The sequence below is a fragment of the Danio rerio genome, chromosome 10 (genome assembly GCF_052040795.2).
Source record: "Danio rerio strain M-AB ecotype USA chromosome 10, GRCz13ab, whole genome shotgun sequence".
Classification (NCBI taxonomy): Eukaryota; Metazoa; Chordata; class Actinopteri; order Cypriniformes; family Danionidae; genus Danio; species Danio rerio.
This window is the reverse complement of record NC_141030.1, coordinates 9,469,011-9,487,457: the sequence shown is the minus strand read 5'-3', so window position 1 is coordinate 9,487,457 and position 18,447 is coordinate 9,469,011. Positions and strand designations below refer to the sequence as shown.

Genomic DNA, 18,447 nt, shown 5'->3' with positions numbered 1-18,447 from the left:
GTTTCTAGAAAATAGGATGTTGGATGTGTTTCAGGAAGTGCGGTTTACAGGTGGTGGTTATCATAATGTGGCATTTGTTCCTGGTGTGGTTGTCAAACGCTCCCTTCCTGTCTTCCCTTCTGCTTTCCTAAAGTCTGCCTGGTTCTCGATCTAGGAAGACCTCCGGCATCAATCAGCATATGACCTGATTTTAGATGACAAAAGACACACACACACACACACACACACACACACACACATTCATGGAGATAAAGAGCTTGGATCATCCTTTGCTGAATGTTCCAGACAGACTGTTTTTCTTTGTGTACGCGTCCAAAATCAGCAGAGCAGAGATTATGCTCAGTAATATCCCTCTACATCCTCTCAGCTGGGATAAACAGCTTATAATATCAGCAAATCATTTATAATTGTTAGTAATCTATAATACTTTATGTGGCCTTTTGCTCTATCTACACAGTTTTGCAGCTATATACGTTTTATTTAGTTTATCAGTACTGGGTTGTGGCTGGAAGGGCATTCGCTGCATAAAGCATATGCCGAAATAATTGGTGGTTCATTCTGCTGTGGAGACCCCTGATAAATAAGGGATTAGGCGGAAGGAAAATTAATGAATGAGTTTTATTTAAAGGGATAGGAACCTAATTGAAAACGAGGTTTCAAATCTTCATGAGTTTCTATCAATATAGGCTCATTTTGAAAATGTAGCCCTCTTTCTGGAGATCGTGAATTATGTAGCCAGAAGTACATATGGATGCCTTTAGTTTTTAAAGAAAATGCTACGGGGCGGTATGATTTTGTTCTCACCAGCTGACTGCCTAACTCCTTATGGACGGCTTTTCGGCTGTAATCTGGTTTGTCCAGTTAGCTAACCATGTATGTTGGTGGACTTGAGACGTAGAGAGGTGTTGACCATGATGACGGGGTTTGAGTCAGGTAAAGAACGGGAAGCAGGTAAGCCGAAAAATAAAATAAATAAATAAATATCAGTGTGAGAATGTGGTAAAACATTGCAAAAATCAGACAAGGCCTTTTCTATTTTTAAATAACTTTTTTAAATTTGTCAGTTGGGTTTAGGGAAGTGGGTGAGCAAGTCAATCTGTGCTTTTTAAAATACTGTTGGTTGGGTTTAGGGAAGAGGGTGAGTCAGTCAGTCAGTCGACAGCGGTCTCTGGTGGGATCTTAAAAGGCGTACACAGTGGCCTCTGGTAGATTTGCGAAATCAAAAACTGCAAAAAACATAGTTCCTGGGACATATTTGATGGTCTCTGGAAATGTTTATAGTGGTACATTTAGAATGAGCCTGGGTCGGTTTTTATTGTTCTGTTGGACACAAAAGATGATGTTTCGAAAAAAGTTGGTAGCCATTATGCTCTAAAAATGCTGGGTTGTGGTAAACCGATAATGAGTTAAAAAGTGTAATTTAAATTTACTTTTAAAAAAATTAACCCAAAATTGGGTTTAGAAATTTTGACTTAATATTCGGTTACAACAAATCAGCATTTGTAGAGTGTAACCTCTGTAGTAGTAAAATAAATATTGTTGTAGTGTGCTGACTTGTTGCTACTTCACATGTGTGCTAGGATGTTCATGGTGAATGCTACTGTATGGGGTGGGCAAACGTGGTCCTGGGGGGCCAGTATCCTGCATAGTTTAGCTGCAACACAAATCAAACACATCTGAACATGCTAATCAGTGTCTTCAAGATCACTAGAAATCTTCAAGCAGGTGTGTGTGATTAGAGTTGGAGCTAAACTGTGCAGGACACCGGCCCTCCAGGATCGAGTTTGCCCACCCCTGGGCTAGACAGTTCTGTTTAACAGTTGTCATCACATGTAGATCAGTTGGTTGGTCATTTTGGGTTGTCACTAAGTTATTGCTTGAGTTATTGGTTGTCAATAGGGTGTTGCTATAGGGTAATTGGGTTCATGTTAGGGGTTCTTAGAACGTGTTACTCTTGCAATAGGTGGTTTGTAGGATATTTTGGGTCACCAAGTGTTTCAGGAAATGGCTATTAGCTTTAAAAGATGATTGCAGACAGAAGCATATCCCACAAATCTCCATAATATTGTGGTCCTTGACTTTGGGTCTCCTTTAATATTAATGTACAAAAAGATATGAATATTGTGAATCATCTTAAAAAACTATAGCTCTTTTCTTCTCTACAAGCTGGGACACGTTATGTGTTAAAGTGTGTAATACAATAACATTACCGAAAGTAAGAATGCCATAGCACCATCTATACTGTAAGTACAGCTCAGACTTTCAGACCTGTTATTGCCTCCATCTTGTACATTTCTTTCCGTCTAAACAGTGTAATTGCTTCTGCCCCTGGGATTAAAACTTGTAATCCTCCACTAGCTTCTGCTGGGGGGGAGACTCACCTTGTGGGCGGGTATGGGAATAGACAAATGGGGGCTTTCATTAATCTCCTTTCCATCAGATCCCTTTAGTATCAGCACAGAGATCAGCTTTTCCCTTCTCAATCACAGACACATCCTTTTAACTCGCACAGACGGCGAACGAAAAACACAAAAACACCCCTGTTCATGGGGGATTTGTGTGATATTCCACACCACTAAATATCTAATCTCGCAGCTAATGTTGTTATCCTGGTTAAATAGGAATTGACATATATACATTTGTGTACTATATATATATATATTTCGATTCAATCACTGATAACCGTTGTAAATGACTGTCTGTTTAACACTTGAGTAATAGAACATAATAAATTGTCACTCCAGTAAAATTAGTTCTCTGATCAAATATCAACATATTAAATTTTTTATTGAAAGTACTAGAGAAGAATGTTTATTTTTGCATGAAGATAAAGGTTGCAAAAAAAGACCAGTTGCATTAGCTAACATGTCGTTTTGCACCGGTAGGATGCCAAGTTCCAAATATAACTTAAATTTTGCCGTACACCACACTGCTTTTAATGCCAATTTCAAACGTCTTCGGCTAAAAGGGAGCTGAATTAAGTGGCGACCTAATTAGAAATGCTGGACTCTGCAGTACTAATTTCATTTCAGGTAAGTTCACACTATGCTAAATCATACACTTTACTCGTTTTTGATTGCGGCAATGATTCGGCAAAAATGATGCGGACACCGAATGCTAAGAATGAAACATAAAAGTGCAAGTTCCCATACCCTGCCGTACAGGTGCAGTTCACTGTCAGAATGCAGTTGTTTTCCTTGTTGATGATACCCAGGCCTTGTATAGCACCATCTTCTTTCCTTGTAATAATATTAATGACAGTAATAGCAATATTAAAATGTTTATATGATTTATGTTCAATACAGTTTGTAAAGTAATATATTCTGTCTTTAAGTAGATATCTTAAATGAGAGACTTGCTTTGTTTGCCAAATAAGTGGATCTAATTGGATTTGCATTGTAAGCATTAAATAAGTGTCAAAAAATTATTTTTTTTATTTCATATATTATGTTTTTAGTTGTGATGCTCCGAAAATCATTCCGCATAAATTTGCGGATTTTTAACAAAATTCTCCACAAAAAATGTCTGCAGATTCTGTCTGACCCTACGCATGTCTTTGGACTGTGGTGGAAACCGGAGCAAGCAGAGGAAACCCACGCGAACACGGGGAGAACATAAAAACTTCACACAGAAATGCCCACTAACCCAACCAAGACTCGAACTAGTGACCTTTTTGCTGTTAGGCGACAGTGCTAACCATTGACCCCCCGTGTCACCCTAGAGAGACATATTATATTAATATTTAAGTATAAACAACATGAAAAAATTATATTAAGTACTGTAATAAAGATTTGTTTGGAAACATACGCTGATATCTTATGGCAGCGTATAGATTAGTGAAACAGAGTAAATTACCTTTTGAAAGCAATCTGACGTTTCAAATGAAAAAAAAAAAATTTGTTTTTAAATCATTGATTCAATAGATTCTTTTAAAAGTACTGATTCATCTAGTCAGGTTTGCCAGGTACAAAGCTAGCTAGGTTTGCCGGCAGCTAGCTCTCTGCAACTCTCACATGGTCACCCACTGAAGCTAAGCAGGGCTGCGCCCGGTCAGTACCTGGATGAGAGACCACATGGGAAAGCTAGGGTGCAGCCGGAAGTTGTGTTAGTGAGGCCAGCAGGGGGCGCCCAACCTTCGGTCTGTGTGGGTCCTAATGCCCCAGTATAGTGACAGAGACTCTATACTGCACAGTGAGCGCCGTCTTTCAGATGAGACGTTAAACTTAGGTCCTGTCTCTGTGGTCGTTAAAAATCCCAGAATGTCCTTCGAAAAACAGTAGGGGTTTCACCCCAGCACCCTGGCCAAATTTGCCCACAGGCCTCTGTCCATCATGGCCTCCTTACCCTCCCCATATCATAATTGACTTCATCACTCTGTCTCCTCTCCAACAATCAGCTGGTGTGTTGTGTGCGGCCTGGTGCAAAATGGCTGGCGTCGCATCATCCAGGTGGATGCTGCACACTGGTGGTGGATGAGGAGATTCCCCCCAATTGTGTAAAGCTCTTTGAGTGCCCAGAAAAGCGCTATATAAATGTAAGGAATTAATGTTATTAATTATTACAAATAATGCTCTGGCTCACTGTCACTGACAACTTAGAAGTTGCTCAAAAGGAATTAAAAGTACAGCAAAAACACAACATGCAACTCCATATTTTCAACACTGCTTTCAGTAATGAAACAAGTAAAGACTTTATAAGCGAGTCATTGAATTGTTCATTGAAACAGATCTGAGTGGTGTTTCTTTAAAAAGTCACATCGCCATCTGCTGGCATGAATAATACACAAGAGGTTTTTTTTTTGGTCATCTTTTGTGAGTCTGTATAAACAAGGATCATTTTAACAGCAACCGTCATCTTTATGCTGAATTTTTCTTTAAGCAGAAGGAATTTTTTTCCCTCTTTTAAAGTAGTTTATGTGTACTCTTTTTTTTTGTGTTTGTATTATCCAGAATCACAGTCCTGTCTGGTTAATTTCTGACTCCGAAACTGAAACTATTCATGACACGAAAAAGAGAAATAAATTCTAATCTGGAATCTTTTTTTGCCCTGGCTCTACACTCAAGACAAAAGATGTTTGTTGTTTGTTCTAAATACTTATTTAAAAAGAGCTGAAATTTTTGGGGTAATAAATTTGATGTTCAATCCACTTAAATTTGTAAAAATCAATAAATTAACTTAATTGCTTCAAATTGTCCCAACACAAATCAATTATGTGGAACCCAGCATTTGTTATAGTGTAAGTTACCCAAATTTCTCTTCAGTGTTATGTAAATTAGAGTGTCATACAAGCACTTTGACATGGATGCACAATAGTCACCAGCTGTCGCTCTCCTCCATCAAGCATGTCAGTCGAGCAGATCAGATGTCAGAAATTCCCCTGAGCACTGAAGTCAGCCTGATAGAGTAAAGCCATCATCATCTGAAGCAGCTGGCAGGCATGCAGATCCACACTGATTCTGAGTCTGAATGGAGTCTACAATATCAGTCAGATTGTGTTTACATTTTTGTTTGTTTGTAGACATAGCATTGCTAAAGGCTTAAGGGTAGCGGTTATCAAAAATAGATCACAGGTCTGTTGTGACTGGGTTGCGGGCAGGTGAGCAAACACAAATACATTTTAGGGGAATTTTACAATGTCTTTAACTTACCTTTCATTTTCATTTATACATTAATTTTCTTTTCAGCTTAGTCCCTTAATGAATCAGGGGTCGCCAATTTATCCTGCACGTTTTACGCACCGAATGCCCTTCCAGCTGCAATCCATCACTGGAAAACACCCATACGCTCTCATTCACACACATACAGTATACAACGGACATTTTAGCTTGTCTAATTTACCTATAGCGCATGTCTTTGGACTTGTGGGGGAAACCAGAGCACCCGAGGGAAAACCAACATGAAAATGGGGAGAACATGCAAACTCCACACAGAAATACCAACTGGCCTAGCTGAGGCTCGAACCAGTGACCTTGCTGTGAGGCGACAGTGTTAACCACTGCACTACCATGCTGCCTATGTTTTAGTTTTTTAGTTTTAATTTTTTTAAAGTGCACTCTTTCCTGGCATTTCATATGCTTTCTATTTAGGTTTAATCTCTTTTGTGAATTTTATTTGATGTTGACTTCATAATGGGATGCCTTGTTTTGACCCTATAAGACTTAAAAGGTTTATGTAAACTATTCTTTTAAATACTGCTTCCCATGCAATGCTTTCAGTTGCAACACAGAGAAACACAGTTTCCACCAACCACAATGAGTTTTATTCTGTGAATTATTGGACGCAGAGACCATGAAACCATAGAAATTCAAGAAATACTCAGCTCTAAAGGGCCTGTTTAGTATTTCGAAAGAAAATAATGGAATCCAAGCGCAGCAGCACAAACCATAAAAACAAACAGTAAATCCTTTCTTCTGTTGCCTTTACAAATGTGATTAAATGTGACATTAATAATGTTGTACATTGCTTTGTTTGTTTTAATGTTAAGGGATTGTAAGGTTTAAAGGGACACTGTAAAACAATGCAGGGTTCCACAATTCATTCAGTACATGTTGTCCCAAAGCAAATTGATTAACATACTGTAACACATTTAAACAACATGGGCTCATTCTGAAAATGTAGCCCTATATATATTTTTGGAGATTGCGAATTATGTAGCCAGAAGTACGTATGGCTGCATTTTCTCTTTAAAACGAATGCTACAGGGCAGTATGATGCCAATCCTTTTTTATTTTTTTCCTCTGTTACCAGTTTGTCCAGTTGCTCGTCATATACGTTGGTGGACTTGATACGCAGAGAGAAGTTGACCATGACTACAAGGTTTGAGTCTGGCAAAGAACAGTTCAAGAAAGTTGGAAAGACAAAAACAAAAGCCAAAAATAAAATAAACAAGTAAACTACTGGGTGAAAATGTATTAAAATCGAAAACCAGGTAAAAATCAGCTAGGTGAGGGGTTTTCTTTTTTTATTGCCTTAGAACATTGTTGGTTGGGTTAAGGGAAATGGGTGGGCGCTGGTCAGTCAGTGCTTTTAAAAACACCTTTGGTTGGGTTTTGGGAAGGAGGAGGGTGGTTCAGTCGATCGCTCAGTCAGTCCGTTTGTCAGTCAGATGACTGCGGCCTTTGGTGGATTTATGAGAGAACAGCAGGCACAAATTGCACTCGCGAGAGAAAATGGAGATCTGAAAAAACGTACAAATCGGCCTCTGGTGGATTTGCGAAAACAAAAACGGCAAAAAAAAGTAGCTGCTAGAACGTATTTGGCACTCTCCAGAAATGTATTTATCGATACATTTTCAGAATTAGCCTGGGTTGAATTTAAAGCTTCCATGAAATTAACATTTTTTAGATGTTAGTATCAGTATTGTTAGTTTTTTAAGATACAGTTCAAGTCAGAATTATAAGCCCCCCTTTGTACTTTTTTTTCTTTTTTAAATATTTCCCAAATTATGTTTGACAGAGCAAGGAAATATTCACAGTGTCTGATATTTGTTTCTTCTGGAGAAAGTCTTATTTGTTTTATTTCGGCTAGAAAAAAAGCAGTTATTATTTTTTTTAAAACCCATTTTAAGGTCAAAATTATTAGCTCCTTTAAGTTATATATTTTTTCCATTGTCTAACAAACCATCGATATACAGTAAATTGCCCTAACCTGCCTAGTTAACCTAATTAACCTATTCAGCCTTTAAATGTCACTTTAAGCTGTATTGAAAATATTTAGTAAAATATTATTTACTGTTTATTAATATTCTTATTATTTTTATGATATTTATGATTTGATTTTAAAATTTACAGATACATTCTAGGGACAGCAAAGGCTTCTCTTACATCTTGTAAAAGGGGTAAAATTGGTGTCCTTTAAAGTCAGCAGCACAACACGCAAGTATTACAGCCTGTGGCAAACACACCCTAATCTGACGTGGAATATATAGTGAAAAAAAATCATTTTTACAGGGATTTTTAAAACAAAATAAGAATGTTTTTGACAGTTTTTGCATACATTTCTGTACTTTGAACGTTTCAGGATCGTTGCTGTCTGGAGGATGAGAGAGCTCTCATATTCATTTGTTTAAGATGATCAAATGTTTCAGGGGATTGGAATGACATGAGGGTGAGTAATTTATACAGTTTTTCTGCATTTCTTAGTTATTCATACAATCAAGACAGCGTCTGCTAGCACTTTGAGAGTCAAAAGAAAATGGAAATGATTTACATTATTACCTTTAATCCGTAGCCTCAGCACATGATCATAAGTGTGTTCATATGCATTTTGTGTGCCTGTTTGTTTTTTACTTTCAAAACGCTGGTACATGCTGACTCACATTTTATGAATCATCAAGGAGCCCAGTTTCAGCTCTAAATCTCCTTTAATGTTTTACTTAAGAAGAAAAAAAAACATCAGCTACATCTTGGATGGCTTGAGGGTGAATACATTAACATAAAATTTTTGGGTGAAGCATAACCCTTTAATTCCTAGCACGCCATAGCTGTAGGGCAATCAAAAACTGCGCGATAACTCTGTTTTTTGCTCTCCATACATTTTCAAAAAGAAATCAGCGTTAGTAGTATCAACAGGAGCGTGTGCTCTCTGGTTTCAATAGTTTTTTTTTTTTAAATTGCACAATCCCAGACTTCTTCCAGAGGATTGCTGTCTACATACACTCCGGATACAGCCTGTCTCACGGCAGTCAGTCGGAGCTTGAAAAAAAAAAAGTGGATTGTTATGCAATCTGGTGTCAGCCTACACCATGAACCATGAATAAAGTATGCATGTAGCCCAGTTACTCGGTCCAATGCAGGCTTTTTCCATCCGCTACATATTGGAATAATTATGAGTGTTTGGAGGGCCGACACTGATCTGTCAAATCAAAACTTGTGGGTTCTGGAGCATGCTCAGGGACACTGCATATTTGGGAAAGTCTAAAAAAGTAGTTTTTTTGGGAGGGAAAGTTGCACTAAACTATACAATGTATCATGTATCTTTCTTTCGCATTATGCAACCATTTCAAGGTCACTATTGTGTTTGACAACCATATTCATTGTTGAGGCTAGATGCTACAGGCAAAGCAATTGTCAGTTGGGTTATTCCTTCTTCTTTTTTGGCCTTAGTATGGTTGCAGGGTCAGCTCTTTGGAACAAGCCATTTTAGACTTGTCCATATGATAACAACTTTTTTACACATTCCGGCCGGCCTGTCGTCTGGGCCTGTCACCCTCATACACTCATAAACTACAGACAATTTAGCCTACCCAATTCACCTGCAGCATGTCTTTGGACTGTGGGGGAAACCACAGCACCCGAAGGAAACCCATGCAAACGCAGGGAGAACATGCAAACTCCTCACAGAAAGGCCAACTGAGCCGAGGTTCGAACCAGCGACCTTCTTGCTGTGAGGCGACAACACTACCTACTGCGTCACTGCTTCGCCCAGTTGGGTTATTTCTATAACTACTTAATTTAGGAATACTGATAGGATAGACATGGGACGATAACCATTTTTAAGGTATACCGCGGTTTGGAAAAGTGATATATATATATATATATCACAAAAACAAAACATTATGTATGCATGTATATATATATATATATATATATATATATATATATATATATATATATATATATATATATATATATATATATATATATACAATTTTTATGCTTATTTTGTTGCATTTTGTTTATTTGCATATGTAGAAAGATGTAGTATAGCTTTAACTTTTGAATAAAAAGTTACAGAAGTTTAGGTTTAATTATATGTACAACATTCAAAGTTACATTCAAAAGTTTTTTACAGGTTGAATTATTAAGATTTCAGATCATATTTATATATCTACCTATTCATGTAAAGTATCACATTTTTGTTTTCAAATTATACTAATAAAACTTTCACCAGAAGAAAAAAATATTATCAGACATACAGTGAAATTGTCCTTGCTCTGTTAAACATCATTTGGGAAATATTTTAAAAAGAAAAAAATATATCAAAGAGGGACTAATAATTCTGACTTCATCATGTATAAAAGTTTACATTTTACCTTATTTATTCAAATCATTGGTGTATTTCCTTTACATTTGTGTAAAAACAGAAGTAATGATAGTACCTTTTTTTTACCTTTTATGAAATAAACAAAACCTTAGGCAAGCTTGATTTTGTCCATCAAGATTTGATTGAATGGTTGTGGCTATCCATTGGTAGATATTATGTGACTGACATGTTGCCTCGACCCTGCAGTGCTGAAAAAAACATGCTACTGTATCATAAAAGAACACTTAAAAAAAAAGACTTTTGCTGTTTGTTTAAACAACTTATTTAAAATGAGTTGAAACAACACAATGCTTATGTTTTTTTAAGACAACTTTAATTCACTTAAATTTATAAAAATGATAAAGATAATTTAATTGATTTGTGTTGGGACAACATGAAGGCGTTATATGTAACCATTTTTTATGTAAAGTGAGAGTTCAAGAGAGAAGTTATTTTAATTCACTGTAAAACCCAACAGGCAACTTTATCAAATGAAATGAGTGTAGTTAACTCAATTTACTAAAGTTAATTCTACTCATTTAAAAAGAGTTTTGAGCTCAGTGTTAAGGGTAATGATTTCATTAAATACCTCATAACTAGGCCCACACGGAAACTGCGCGCGCAGAATTCTGCAGATTTTCCGCAGATTTCTGCAGATTTTTAGCCCATTTATTTACTTGAGTAAATGTGTAAATCTGAATTTATTCAGTTTTTATTCAGTAATTTATTACTTTTTATTTAATATATTAAGGTGTAAGTTATGATACTCCGCTGGATACTCCCAAAATAATTCCGCAGAAATCCGCAGATTTTTACCAAAATTCTCCGCAAAAATAGCAAAAAACGTCCGCAGATTCCGTCTGGCCCTGCTCATTACTTCAGCTTAAATGGAGTAAGTTCACAGTACTCACATAGATTAGTTTTTAAACTTAAATGTTTTGTAGCAATCGGTTTCCTCAAACCATTTAAGGAAACAAATTGCTACAAATCATTTAAGTTCTGTCTTGAACCTACTCCATTTGAAGTAATGAGGTACTAAGTTCTCATTATCTTCAACAAAGAGTTCAAAACTCTTCAGACGTGTCGAATTAACTTTCAGTAAATTTTGAGTTAACTACACTCATTTCATTTAATAAAGTTGACTGTTGGGTTTTACAGTGCATTAAAAATTCTGAATTGTGCATTTCATCATTATCATAGGTTGCTCCGTGTAAGATTAGCGTAGCTGAGAACAAGCTTAACTGAAGACATATTTACATTTGTCAGAATGATCCATATGTTTTTCCTGAAAAGGCAGCCGATCTCCACCCACCACAGCCACACTAATGGCAGTAACACATGGCCCAGAACACACTGCTCTATATCACAGGATACAGGCCTGGCTCGTGGTCATTTTCAACAATTACAAACATTCAAAATGAAGCGGATCAGTCAACAGTTTCCAAATTGCCCCAGTGCTGACCTACTGTGTTCTCTGCCCCTTCATCTGGATCCCGGCTACTTCACCGGCACTCACACTAACAACAGCTTTTAAAGCTTTGGCAATAACAAACATGTTTTCCCTGGATGCTATTTTTAAGTGTTAAGATGATTCAGCAGTGCAACAGATTTTGTGGGTGGGTGTGTGTGTGTGTGTGTTAAAGGCTAACGGAGCCCCATCATGTTATGTTGTAATGCTAAATAATGAGAGGTGTAAAAGCTCTAATATACTTCTAATGAAATCAAAGAATGAGCTGGTGTGATGTCATTGTGATGTCAGCCAAAATAGAGTTTGATTCAGTAGTTTGAGATAGTGGGCAGCATAGTGGAGAGGGGTCTGGCTGCAGACCTGGGGCAGTGCCATCAGGGCTGCATCCTATGCTTTTTAATGGGCTCACCTAACCCCACCCCTAACCCTACCCGTCACAGTGACGTCACTAGCTCCATTTGAGTGCATTGTGTCTGACATTGCATCGCTGAGTGATGCAGTCTCAGCTTGCATCATAAAGGCTGCATCCAGATACTATTGGCATAGTGGGTAGCGCTGTCACCTTACAGCAAGAAGGTCAATGGTTTGAGCCTTGGCTGGTTCAGTTGGCGTTTCTTCGTGGATTTTACATTGATCCGGTGTTCATATGGGTTTCCTTATTCCTACGGGTTCTCCAGTTTCCCCCACAGTCCAAAGACATGCCCTATAGGTGAACTGAATGAGCTAAAAAGGCCGAAGTGTAGGTGTGTGAATGCAAAAGTGCATGAGTGTTTCCCAAATGGGTTGCAGTTGGAAGGGCATCTGCTGTGTAAAACATATGCTGGATAAGTTGGCGGTTCATTCCGCTGTGGCGACTCCTGATGAATAAGTAGACTAAGACGAAAAGAAAATGAATGAATGAATTCCAGATAGTTTGCATTGTGAACATTCAAAAAAAATCTCCACTTGATTGAGTTTCTTTCTCTTGTTTAATACAAAAGAAGATATTGTGGAGAATGTTGCAAACCAGCAGCCATAGCCATTTAGTGTGTTCAGACCATCAAAGCCAGATGTCCATAATTTAAAAACAAAGCTACGCTGTCACTTTTAATACTAGATTTGCATGACTTTAATATCCACTATGAGAACGACAACGATGGATAATGTAATGTAATGTAATATAATGTGTATTTATATAGCGCATTTATTGTGTATGGCCATACACCCAAAGCGCTTCACGAGGGGGGTCTCTCCACACCACCACCAGTGTGCAGCATTCCCTTGGATAATGCGACAGCTGCCACAGGACAACGGCGCCAGTGCGCTCACCACACACCAGCTATCGGTGGAGAGGAGAGACAGTGATAGAGCCAATTCGGTGGAAGGGGATGATTGGGAGGCCATGATCGTATGGGCCGATAGAGAGACTTTGGCCAGGACACCGGGGTTACACCCCTGCTCTTTCACGAGAAGTGCCATGGGATTTTTAATGACCACAGAGAGTCAGGACCTCGGTTTAACGTCCACTGACAGTGTAGTGTCCCCTTCACTTTTACTGGGGCATTAGGAATCGGCATGCACTAAATTCCAGGGGTTTCATTACCACGACGTAAAATGGGCGTGGCTCGGTCGGTGTTTGGGAAACGCCCCCTTAAAAAAAAAAAACAATACTGAGAGGTCACCGAGCATGCGCAGTACAGGTTCTTTTTTAGCGCGGTCATTTCAAACAGGATGATTATGGATAAAGAACTTACCGCGGTGGATAACGAGGGAAAAAAACAATCATACAGGTTATTTTTTTGTTTTTATAATGTTATATTTTAAAGATTTCATTAGCAAAAATGGCTGACCTCGTTTTACTCCGTTTTACTGTCTCTGGGCTTTTGTACTTCCATTTTAAACCAAATAATAATGGTTGTGGTAAGATTAACCGTGTTTTTGTAGTTTAAAATATGGTATTCAGTCATGTTTAAACAAATAAATACCACATTTTCTGTAATAAATCGTGGTTAATTTTTCTTTCTTGATCTTAGTTAATTAACATAACTCATATTTATTTTCTATTTTTATTTAAAGTCATCATACACAAAACAACTGGGATCAGGACAGGTATCTGATGTTAACTAATATAAAAGTGATCATACATGAAACCCCTGGGATCAGGACAGGTATTTGATGTTAACTAATATAAAAGTGATCATACATGAAACCCCTGGGATCAGGACAGGTATCTGATGTTACTGTATATAAAAGTGATCATACATGAAACACCTGAGATCAGGACAGGTATCTGATGTTACTGTATATAAAATTGACCATACATGAAACCCCTGGGATCAGGACAGGTATCTGATGTTACTATATATAAAAGTGATCATACATGAAACCCCTGGGATCAGGACAGGTATCTGATGTTAATGTATATAAAAGTGATCATAAATGAAACCCCTGGGATCAGGACAGGTATCTGATGTTACTGTATATAATATAAAATTGATCATACATGAAACACCTGAGATCAGGACAGGTATCTGATGTTAACTAATATAAAAGTGATCATACATGAAACCCCTGGGATCAGGACAGGTATCTGATGTTACTGTATATAATATAAAAGTGATCATACATGAAACCCCTGAGATCAGGACAGGTATCTGATGTTAATGTATATAATATAAAAGTGATCATACATGAAACCCCTGAGATCAGGACAGGTATCTGATGTTAATGTATATAATATAAAAGTGATCATACATGAAACCCCTGGGATCAGGACAGGTATCTGATGTTACTGTATATAATATAAAATTGATCATACATGAAACACCTGGGATCAGGACAGGTATCTGATGTTAACTAATATAAAAGTGATCATACATGAAACCCCTGGGATCAGGACAGGTATCTGATGTTACTGTATATAAAATTGATCATACATGAAACCCCTGAGATCAGGACAGGTATCTGATGTTACTGTATATAAAAGTGATCATACATGAAACCCCTGGGATCAGGACAGGTATCTGATGTTACTGTATATAAAATTGATCATACATGAAACACCTGAGATCAGGACAGGTATCTGATGTTACTGTATATAAAATTGATCATACATGAAACACCTGAGATCAGGACAGGTATCTGATGTTAATATATATAAAAGTGATCATACATGAAACCCCTGGGATCAGGACAGGTATCTGATGTTAATGTATATAAAAGTGATCATACATGAAACCCCTGGGATCAGGACAGGTATCTGATGTTACTGTATATAATATAAAATTGATCATACATGAAACACCTGAGATCAGGACAGGTATCTGATGTTAACTAATATAAAAGTGATCATACATGAAACCCCTGGGATCAGGACAGGTATCTGATGTTACTGTATATAATATAAAAGTGATCATACATGAAACCCCTGAGATCAGGACAGGTATCTGATGTTAATGTATATAATATAAAAGTGATCATACATGAAACCCCTGAGATCAGGACAGGTATCTGATGTTAACTAATATAAAAGTGATCATACATGAAACCCCTGGGATCAGGACAGGTATCTGATGTTAATGTATATAATATAAAAGTGATCATACATGAAACCCCTGGGATCAGGACAGGTATCTGATGTTACTGTATATAATATAAAAGTGATCATACAGGAAACCCCTGGGATCAGGACAGGTATCTGATGTTACTGTATATAAAATTGATCATACATGAAACCCCTGAGATCAGGACAGGTATCTGATGTTACTGTATATAAAATTGATCATACATGAAACACCTGAGATCAGGACAGGTATCTGATGTTACTGTATATAAAAGTGATCATACATGAAACCCCTGGGATCAGGACAGGTATCTGATGTTAATGTATATAAAAGTGATCATACATGAAACCCCTGGGATCAGGACAGGTATCTGATGTTACTGTATATAAAAGTGATCATACATGAAACCCCTGGGATCAGGACAGGTATCTGATGTTAATGTATATAAAAGTGATCATACATGAAACCCCTGGGATCAGGACAGGTATCTGATGTTAATGTATATAAAAGTGATCATACATGAAACCCCTGGGATCAGGACAGGTATCTGATGTTACTGTATATAAAATTGATCATACATGAAACACCTGAGATCAGGACAGGTATCTGATGTTACTGTATATAAAATTGATCATACATGAAACACCTGAGATCAGGACAGGTATCTGATGTTACTGTATATAATATAAAAGTGATCATACATGAAACACCTGAGATCAGGACAGGTATCTGATGTTAACTAATATAAAAGTGATCATACATGAAACACCTGGGACCAGGACAGGTATCTGATGTTACTGTATATGATATATAAAGTATTTGGCATAAAAGCCGTGGGATCGGGACAGGTATCTTAAGTTATAACAGTATTAATGTAATCTGAGAGGTATCCTAAGTTAATTGTTTAATATAACATACACTGACTTCACAAGAAACACCTGCGATCAGGACAGCTATTTAGTACTGCATATAAAAGGCATTGGACACGAAACCCCTGCGAATACGTACAGGTATCTGAATCAAACGGCTGTTTTCACAATCTGCGCATGATCCGTGACCTATGCAAATTCACAGATAGGCCACGCCCACCCGATGACGCAGTAGCGGTTACGCTGTACTGAAACCCCTGGAAAAAAGTGCCTGCCATTAGGAATCACATAGACCACAGGTTGAGCGCCCCCTGCTGGCCTCACTAACACCACTTCCAACAGCAACCTAGTGTTCCCTAGTGGTCTCCCATCCAGGTACTAACCAGGCTCAGCCCTGCTCAGCTTCAGTGAGTAAAGGTAAAACCGACATACCAGAAAATTACATTATTCACTTTTTTATTTTGATGGAAAATATTTTATTCACAAACATAGATTTTTGAATTTGCAGGCTTCGTTTTCACATTTTTTTAAACTGATGTTTTTATTGAATCTCTTAGAAAGGTTAAAAACAAGAAAAGTGATAGATTCTTGGATTATTATAGTTACTTTGGAAATCTCAGGGATACATGACTCCTTCTTTCCACTTGCTGCATTTGTGTTTTTTATTTATCTCTGTTTAACTTTTTTTCTTTTTTTCTATTTTGTTTCTTTTTTACTGCTTTATTTGTTCATTCATTCATTCATTTTCTTTTTGGCTTAGTCGCTTTATTAATCTGGGGTCGCCACAGCGGAATGAACTGCCAACTTATCCAGTCTATGTTTTACACAGCGGATGCCCTTCCAGCTGCAACCCATCACTGGGAAACATCCATACACACTCATTTACACACATACACTTCGGTCAATTTTAGCATACTCAATACCGCATGTCTTTGGACTTGCAGGGGAAACCGAAGCACCCGGAAGAAACCCACGCTAACACGGGGAGAACATGCAAAGTCCACACAGAAATGCCAACTGACTCGGCCGAGGCTTGAATTAGTGACCTTCTTGCTGTGAGGTGATTGTGTGGTTTAATACTTATAATGTTATTTAACATGATTTTTTTGGGTTATTATCTTTGTTACTTAATATTACTGTATTTTTTGTGTAAGACCAGATTTTGTATGTTTGTCGGAATGAACCGCCAACTTATCCAGCAAGTTTTTACGCAGCGGATGCCCTTCCAGCCGCAACCCATCTCTGGGGAACATCCACACATACACACACACAGTCATACACTACGGACAATTTAGCCTACCCAATTCACCTGTACCACATGTCTTTGGACAGTGGGGGAAACCGGAGCACCCAGAGAAAACCCACAGCGGAATGAACCGCCAACTTATCCAGCAAATTTTTATGCAGCGGATGCCCTTCCAGCCGCAACCCATCTCTGGGAAACAGACACACGCACATTCACACACACACTCATACACTATGGACAATTTAACCGGAGCACCCGGAGGAAACCCACACGAAGGGAGGAAGAACATGCAAACTTCTTACAGAAATGCCAACTGAGCCGAGGATCGAACCAGCGACCCAGCGACCTTCTTGCTGTGAGGCGAACATGCTACCCACTGCGCCACTGCGTCGCAATAAAATATAAAATAAATAATAAGATAAAAATAAATACTTTACAAACAAGTAAATTTAAACAACCATTCAGAATTCATCCTGTTTCAAAGAGCTCGAGCATTTAAATACAGACACCAAAACTGTAGCTCACTGGGCCTAAAATGTTCATATAATAAATTCTTCTTACATCTTATCATTGCTTTTATTGGCTTTTATCTACATATGACTGTGTTGCCGTATAATCTTTCCCTCTATGTGTTTTCTCACTAAAATGACACTGCGATAGGCCTATATCTTGGTGCTGTGATTTACTGGTAAAAGATTGATACAGTTGTGAAATTACTTTAAATTACTCGTAGATAAAACAACTTTTTTAGTAGGCCTACCCATGTAAAAAGAAATCTGGCACAGCAGGCATTCATCCCGCACTGTCATACAGCATGTGGGCCAAACATGGCCCAGGTTCGGTAGAGGTGGTATTTAAGGCAGCTCACAATACTTGGGCCTGATGTAAAATGTAGTATTTAGCTCAGATGGTGATGATTGTTTGGCCTATCTTGACCCACATTTAAAATACAATTTTATTATTTTTGAATAAAGAATAAAACTTCTACCAATCAGGTCGCTTCGAGAAAAAGCACGCCCATGGCACGCCTAAAGATTTATTGGTTTTATCAATTTCAATGCAGTTGTTACACACCAACATATCTGTCCCAGTTCAGGCTCAGTTATGGGTTATTATCTTGGCTGAGACTTGGCCCAGATATGGTCCATTTTTGGCCCTTGTCTTAAAGCCAGACTTGGTCCAGTCATGTACCGTAAATCACTGCACCATGAGAGCCAAGCAAAAGCTGATTCTGTGGGCCTGAGATATTTTGCTATGTGGGTATTTTAGCAACAGAGAACTTGTGAAAGTGTATAGGCT

At 37.9% G+C, this 18,447-nt stretch overlaps 1 protein-coding gene across 1 annotated transcript in view; it reads left to right on the top strand.

Moving 5' to 3' along the window:
* The window catches only part of tctn1 (tectonic family member 1), an 845,382-nt gene that overhangs the window by 90,867 nt on the left and 736,068 nt on the right, over positions 1-18,447 (top strand). The window lies entirely within an intron of this gene.